Here is a 9,184-nt window from a genome sequence, read left to right as displayed (position 1 = left end):
GCATATTTTGTCATTGTGGGTAGATTGCTGCATAGAGCGTCTGCTTTAAAACAGATTTGGCCGTGCAGCAAAGAGCTGGGATAATTCAGAAGCATCCCCACATTCATTTAGTTATTAGTCTTTGCACAATACGGTGGAGACATTCTGTGGCATCTATACATCAGTCACTGCTCTGCACTTGTTATCATTGATTGGCTTAACTTTCAGGCATAAGCCCCAGAGGAAGTCTCTGAAAGCAGCCAGTGCTTCCTTGGACACTTTAGAAATGTAAAAGTGAAGCTTATCTTTAATTTTAATTCAGAAAAAGTACGTCTTTATAAGTTATATGTGAAGTTCAACATTAGAGAATAGCAATATTATGTTCTAATTGCTATCCATGCACAACTTTGGGGTTCTCACAACTACTGGGTTTAATTTATAAGCCTCAACACTGGACGGAAAACGTTTACATTATTTCAATATTTTCACCAGTAAGTGGAAATGGGAAGATTATCTATCTATCTATCTATCTATCTATCTATCTATCTATCTATCTATCTATCTATCTATCTGTCTGTCTGTCTGTCTGTCTGTCTGTCTGTCTGTCTCTCTCTCTCTCTCTCTCTCTCTCTCAACACACACACATACATATACTGTACATACATATCTATACACACACACACACACAAATGCATTTATACAGACATATATACATACATATATGCATACACAAAAGCTTATTCTGGAAATGGACTGTTGGTAGCTATCATATAAATATGCAATGCATAGACACTCCCTCCCTCCCTCCCTCCCTCGCTCACTCACTCACTCACTCAAAATATAGAAGTACAGGGCTGTTGTTGTTTTTTCAACTAATCCTCCAGATTTAGCCCAAACATATTATGTTCAGAAGTTCAGCATAACCTTAATGACACCATGCAGTAATTTTATTAAAGATACTATACATCATTGGAGAGAATTCCTTAAAAGTCTGGACATCAGATGGGAAAGTCAATGCAATTATATTGTGAAGTGGTAACACAAGATCTGTCATATCATATTGCAAAATGAAGAATATATAGGCTGTATTCATATGCTTGTCCATAATGTCATTTGGTCTTGGCTTAGCCAATTTTGCAAAGCCAGATAATTTGCTTGTACACTGTGATTTATGGTTTAGTGGGCAGCAGAGTTCAACCAACTGTAGTTTACTTAATATGTCAAGATTAGGCCAATCTGAATGCAAAAAGGTGCTTCAGAGCACACATGGGCATGAACATAACACCTGCATACAAGTCCTAACACCAAATGTGTGTTTTCCCAGCAGCTGATTTAAAGAATTGCAGAAAAGACCACTCCAAAATGCCAACTGGTTTTCAAATCCAAAGCATTGCAAGGCATAATAGCCAGATCCCTGATACTCAGATGTAACTGCTGCAACTGAATGCAACGGTTGAGACTGCTGCCTTGAATGTATCTGATGGCCTACTACTGCCATGTTTTCCCTCACAGTTTTTTTAAAAGCAACATATTTGTACAAATAAAACAAAATAAGCTCTCTTTAGACTACTCTCTTTGCTCTGACAGAAAACTTGTGTTTTAAGCCAAGATTCCAGATTGTTTTTTGAGAAAACACTTCCACTTGTCTGAAAGTGTATATATAATGGATACGTGATCACGATAATGTGCTGCTGAAGTAATCTCATGAGATATAGACGCCTCTCAGGGGACTGAATATTGTAGTGGGTTACCACTACAGTGAAAGAAAATTGGTATTCTAACAATATGGAGAAAGTATTTGACTTCTACCTCAGAATAAAAATGCCAGCTCTCATTTATAATTCAGTTGTTGTTGCTGCTGTTGTTGTGTTTCTTTTCTTATAAATATAAGTGACAGTTTTGAAGGTTCTTACTGATTTCATACCGGATGGAATGTTACAGTCATAATCTCACCCTAATGCAAATAAAATTGGATGAAAAGTGCCAGATTCTGTTACCTAATGAATTGATACTGGGGGAACACTGTACCCAACCTGTGCTGTGAGAAGAAGCAAACTATTATGGCTGTGGACGTTGAACAAGAGCAAAAATACGACTTAACAGGTAAAAGTCAGACAATGTCCTTGAGTCTATAATATCAACCAGAATGTAAGAGTCAAAACACACAATCAGACGTAATTGTTAGTAACCAAGGATATGACACTATTTCCTGCTCCTTTTCCTGGCTTCAAATCCGGTATTGAAGGGGTCTCTAAACTACATGTTTCTGGTTCATTAAAACATGAGTTTAAGGGCAGAAAAATCAGGAGCAGTAGTCACGTAGTTCCATCTGGGTTGATAACCATGGTTTATAAGAATGGGTTAAGAAACTAGATCAGCTTGTATCCATTTAATTCCTGCAGTTATGTGAAAAGATTATTTGAGCTGCCTATTCAAAAGAGATAAATTGGTTTGTTTTGCTTTGCTTTGCTTCGCAATTAATTCATTTATTGGAAGTCTTGCTCTTATTTTCAGTGCTTGAAATGATTTTTCAAATGATTTTTCTCTCTCTTGCTTCCCCAAATGAAATACTTAGTATTGTTAGTGGCATCAAAACAGCCAGTGAACGTTCCCTTTTATTTGGAAAAAAAAAAAAAAACCACTTCAATGGAAATGATGCACTGTCATGATAAAATATTTTTATTATGAGGAAATACAGGAACTCATATTTACCTTGGCAGTGATAGTAAGCCACATCCGTAAATCAGATTAGATTTCACTAAAGCGATTCCCCTCCCAAAAAATCCCCCTCACTTAAAACCCTATTTTTACTTTTATCGGAGGTAGTAACTCCACAAAAAATGTAAGGGGGGGGGGAGGCAGCCTGTCCTTCACTATTATTCCTGTTCTATAATATTTTGGTTTCTTACACAGTAAGACAGAAAATGTTAACGTCAAATTAAATAGCAAGAATATAGGCTTTTTCTTTTGAACAGACATTCAGTTTTAAAATGTGTCTGTGGTAAGGTCGTGGTTAGAAGGGAAAATATAACTGTGTTAAATCTCCTCAGAAAATACGCCAGTTCTTCATATTCTTCCAGGACCAAGACATGGTAAATGCAGGTCTTTCCACAGAGTTAATATTATAGTGAGGTCGTAACATTTTACTAACATGAATTCATAAAGAGACTCTGGAGATTAACAATAAAACACCACTCTATAATAGAAAATACTACATTTCTGTGTTGTCTCCCCAAATCAGTTAAATTTGTTGAATCTTTACAAGGGACGATTTGCCTGTAACGTCTCCATTGCACTAAAAATAAAACACGATCAGCATCCAAGAGACACATACAAGGTGGCCCATTTACTGCTAATCAGAGTTAGCATGCCACCTCTCCCAGACAGATTTTTTTTCTCTTTTCTTTCCCTTCCCTCTCTATAAAAAGGTGAACAGATTAAAGAAATTATGAACTACGCTAGGCTTGAATACAATGTAAAATTGTAGAGCTGGCTTTTTAGAAACCTTTTAATGTTCTGTTTCCCAAAGGTGAGATGCCCGGCACCATTCTCCTCTGTTTCAGTTGCCCTTGCTACTTCAAAATGTGTCTGGAAACAGCTCTGCAGATGGCCTCATATGTTTTACAGGAAATATTACTTAAATGTTGGACAGGATTAAATTTCTCCTTTTAGGAATTACAAATCTGGGTTTCATTTTCTCCCCCAAACCATGAGAAAAATATTACTGTTTCATACGTCGTAAAGGAACTATTCTTAAAAATATATAAAAAAGAGCACTTGAGTTACAAAATACACATGAGGATTTTTAAAGAATTCCTCTGCTTTAATATAAAATAATAGCATATCAAAATAGTCTTCTAAAAACAATTCCCTCTTCCCCCACCAAACACTAGAAAAATATTGCACAAGATCTTAATATTTTGATTATGTTCTGAGTAGAAAACAGTAATAAAGTTCTGTTTCAACTCAACAGCGTGCTTGTTAATATTTCAAGCATTTCTTCTACTGAATTTTGATTCTGGAGTTTTACAAACTATATTTTAGCAGAAAGGATGGGTGGAAGACCTGTATTATCAAGGGGGTGATGGTGGTAAGGCCTAGTTGTCAGTTAAATGTACAATTAAAATAATTGTAGATGATGTCAAGTTTACTGATTCTGACATTAATTTGCTGCTCAAAAGCTTCAGTTTCTACATTAACATCAAGTTCTTTAAATCAAACTATCTAAGGGTACACATTTTCCATATAAAGTAACCTTTTTGTGTAATTCATTAATTCCGATCTTCCATCTGCCTTTATACTGACACTTCTATAAGAGTGAAATTACAAGAGAAGCCATAGAAAATTAAAAAACTGGTCCCTAGAGACGTATTATTTAATATGCTAGTTCAGAAGATAACAATTGCTTCAAAATTGTTATCTTTCCAGCAAGTTCTGCTGTGAAGAAGCTTTAAGGAAAAATGAATTATATTTAGTTTTACTTTATGTACCTTTAATGAAGAAGAGTAGATGAAAGGGAGGTTAATTATTTATCATGCTATAAATTTAAGTCTGGCAGAAAAAATATGGATGTTGCTACCATTGCTTAGCATTTATGGGACACAAGCAGGGGCAAATCCAGAAGATCATGTTGTAAAGTAGACAATCACTGCATGCTTTATAACTAATGTGTAAAAAGAAAAAAAACTCTAAACAATGCAAAACAAAGAAATGAAAACTGCTATTTTCCAAAAGTGATTTTTTAAAAAAAAGTTACTTATTTTTTAAAAATTAAAATTTCAACTTTAAACAAATCTTAGCAACATCATGCCCATTTAACATATACACACACAAGTACACACACACATTGCCACTGGCTTTTTCCTAGGGCCGAAAAAGAGGGACTGGCCCATGTCACCCAGCTGGCTTTGTGCTTAAGACAGGACTAGAACTTACATTCTCCCTACAACATCATGCCCATTTAAAATGTGTCTGTGTACGTGTGTGTGTGTATGTGTTAAGTGGGCATGATGCTATAAGGAGACTATAAGTTCTAGTCCTGTCTTAAGCACAAAGCCAGTTGGGTGACATGGCCCAGTCTCTCTTTTTTGGCCCTAGGAAAAAGGCACTGGCAAACCACTGATTTGAAGGGATAGAGAGATGATTGACAGAACAGAACAGAACAGAACAGAACAGAACAGAACAGAACAGAACAGAACAGAACAGAACAGAACAGAACAGAATAGAATAGAATAGAATAGAATAGAATAGAATAGAATAGAATAGAATAGAATAGAATAGAAAGACAGACAGAATAGTCTCTACAACCTTAAACCTGCCCAGTGAGCCCACTTACTATTTCTTGTTTTTTACACTCAGAAAGCATGCAATGATGAATAGGCGCAGAAAGCCACAGCTATGACCGTGAAGAAACTATACAGAGATGGTTATAATAATATATACAATAACATGCTGTAAGCCTAGGAAACAAACAAACAAAACCATTAGGAAGAAACTCAGACTGGCTCCGCTCTAATTCCCTGGGACATAAAAGGGAGAGAAGGGAACACTTAGAGAGGCTTTCAAGTCTGATGTCAGTCCTTCAAGGTAGGACAGACCAAGAAACCAACTTCACCAGTTTAACTAGAACTGTATTTATTGATATAGAATATAGTAACAGAATCTTGAAAGCCTAGCTATGTTTTCCCTTCCCTCCTTCTTATAACCTAGATTATTAGAGCAAAGCCAAACTGAGTTTCTTCCTAATGTTTTGTTCTGTAGGTTTAACACATGTATTTCTGCATGTCATACCCGTCTCTGCATTGTTTCTTCAAGGTCATCTCTACGGCTGTCTACAGAAGGCCTGTGCAGAGTTTGAAAAGAGGAAAGTACTTTGAAATGCACACTCAGCAGATGGACATCTAGCACTTGAGGGCAACTCTTTAAAGAAAGGGTGTTTTTTCCCAGGATTTCATTGCTGTTGGAGGAGGTAGCCACACAATCCTGGGAAAAGATGGAGCTCTAAGGCATTGCTGCCACTCATGGGTGCTGCATTTCTCCTTTCCAAATCCAAAGAGTGAACCTAGTGGTTCACATTAGGTCAACAAGGCCTTAACATAGCCATGCCAGGCTAGAGTAAAACCCTAGTCACATTTGTCCCTATCTCTTTTAAAGTTGCAATTTGGGTATTGTGTCCTGTGGAGTTCTGTCTGCCAACCTGAGATATATTTCTTCTTGTATCACTATGGCTGATCAATCCACTTTACAAGGTGGATGGATTCTAAAATTGCCTCACTCAGCAGCCTGTTGAATGATTTGCCGTAGGCTGCAATAGGCATCCACATGGCCAGAGGCCCTTGGAGGAAGCCTCCAGCCATCAAACTTGTCAAAGTTTTTCTGTCAAAGACCATACGTTCTGTTTTGGGAGACAGTCATGGTGAAAACAACTGTTACAAGCATTACTTAGAAAAAAGGAAATAAAAGTACAGTAGCCCAGAGAAGCAAGGTGTGGAAGTACTAGGAAGGTCTGATTCAAGCTGAGAAAGAACGTATTAACATAAGTATGTGAAAAATTAAATGTGTTTCTAATTGATAATAGCTACATTTCTTTTATCATGACAATCAGTCCACCATAGGCTAGCAATACTTTTTTAAAGATAGGACAAGGCTCAGAAAGTTAACAGACATTCTAACAATGTCCAATCAGATGTAAGTCTGTTGAGTTCAGCTTCTGGGTCTGTGCGTATTAATTATTATTTTTTCTTTAAAAAGATACACAGCTCTTTAAGACAGAGCTTTCCCAATGTAGCATTTAAAATCACACAGGTTCATTAGTTAAATGTATTCAAATGTGCATATATGTAAAGCAAATGCTTTCTTCATTTCTCAATAATTCTGTGTGTGTGTGTGTGTGTGTGTGTTGAAAACATCTTAGAGTAGGCATCCCATAAAATCTGAAAAAGAAAGAAATAAAAATGCCTCTCAGACAGATGCTTCTCATTTAAACTTTTTATAAGAACCATTCAAAGAAATCTTTAAATTTTTACTTTTTAAACATCATTTAGTTGAATCATTTTACTTAATAAATCAAATACTGTAAGCCAAATTACCTAAAAATAGTCACCACATGAGCTGAGGATATGAATTCATATGAGATAGGTAAGAAGGAAGCTTGGCTCCAAAAAGACAACAAAGGCATTTTTTTGGTCAGAAAAAGTTTATATTAGTCTTGGTTTTTACTCCCGTATACAGACTAAAACTCCAGCACAATAAGGAGCATTTATAATTGCTTGATAACAATTATCAGTATAGGTTTGACATAAGAATGATTCCCAATTCTATGTACAAATGGAAATCACATTTGTTGCTACTGTAGTTCTAAATGGCAAAAGCCAGCCAAACATAGAAGGCACATTATGGATTTCAAGATGATTAGCATACATTTCTCAAGATTCAAATCCACATCAAGATCTGGAGAAGCAGACCTGATAGACTTTAGGGAAGGGTTCAGTAAGGGTTGAACCTATAATCTTAAACAATATTGTAAAGCACCCTAAGAGCCATTTGACAATTCTGCCATCAAGATGAAGATAATCCTATCATGAAGCTTCCTGAGTCCTGAACAGTGAATATTTTGTAAACAGAAGAAAAGGTTAATAAGAAAATTACAAATCATTGGAAAGTCTCATTTTGCAACATTTGGCCCTTCGTTTAATTAATCTTAAGCCCTACTGTATTTTATCTTGTACCTGGTACTACTGCAGAAGGTTGGTTGCATGAAATGGTAATGAGGTAAAAAAATGACTGTGGATAAATAAGCATTGAGAATTTGCAATAGGAAAATTAGTTGTACCTTTCTATTTTACCACAAAATGAAATAAATTGTCTCAGACTAATGCAATGCCCATAAAAATTTAAACATTTTAAAAATTTCTAACTATTGCTAGCTTTATGATATACAGTAGTTCATGTATACAGTATATGTGTTTCCCTCAAGAAAGTATTATTGTCATTATAATTAAGGCCACTGATAAAATTCTGGAACTGGTTGGTGCATAACACAAATCTGCCAAATAATTTGGCACCATTTCCTTTCATTGGCAGCCTTGTCTGAAGAAACGCCCACCGGTGAAATAGGGCTGTTGAGAACAGCTTCTGACTGCACTGGAATTTGGCAGAACTTGAAGCTCTATAATGTCAATATGCAGTATATCTGCATATACTCTATCCAACTGTTTTTTAGGCAGTTATATCGTTATTTTTCTTTCCCATACAAAAATATAACATATAGAATTCACTATCAATGAAACAGGGATGATTTTTCACCTTAACTTTGAATTTTCTTGCCATTGTACCTGTCGTAACCTTAAACGGGGGGGATAGTTGTACTTAGTTGTAAATCTAATGACTGCTGATGAAGCAAGAATAAAAATTATGGCGCAATCAAAGAGTATGTGAAAGAAAATGGATTTTACAAGTGCACACTTTTAAGCAAAGGAGCCAGTCTGATACATAAATAAAAGAAGCCCAAGGGATGACACCTCTGACATTAAACAATCTTGTCATGAAGCCCATTATGGAACACATTTAGAAACAGCTAAAGAGCATTTAGGTGACATTGTTGAGTTTTCACACAGTCCCCATTCATTTCAGTGGAATTTGTCCAGGCAAACTTCCTGCAGAGTTATGACCGTTATCTGCGCCATCTTGAGGATTGTCCCAATAGCTTCATAGTAGTTTCATTTAAGGTGAGGAAGAGGGAATTTAAATTCTAAGATATTGTTAGATCTTTCAAAAGTGATGACTTCATTGGCATCATTGAGAGTGTTGACTCAAGGCTTAATCATTAGAGGAGAAGGGAAAAACTGTTCTTATAGCATCATAAAGTATAGCATCATAAAGTCCGAGATGAAGTAATAGGACTTAAGTTAGAAAGCCAGACACTGCTATCAGTAAAAATCTTTTGGGTCCTACTTCAACTAAAATAAAATAGTGGAAAAGGTTTACGTTAACAGGAAATCAATACAAAACATGTGATATGCATAAAATAGATATTTAAAAACAATGTTTATCCCACAACAGGACAAATTGTGAAATGTGTTTGCAAAATTACTTGTCTTTTTTCTCTGGCTGGTTTTGTAGGATAGGCAATTTCTTAATCACTTTATATTAGCTTATTAGGTATTTGTGTGTTTATGCATGTATAAATAAACTCCCCAAACAGATC

Source organism: Python bivittatus, unplaced genomic scaffold (assembly GCF_059951505.1).
Source record: "Python bivittatus isolate LINGU-HERP-01145 unplaced genomic scaffold, Pbiv_v1 ctg000980_np1212, whole genome shotgun sequence".
NCBI classification, from domain to species: domain Eukaryota; kingdom Metazoa; phylum Chordata; class Lepidosauria; order Squamata; family Pythonidae; genus Python; species Python bivittatus.
This window is presented reverse-complemented; position numbering follows the sequence as displayed.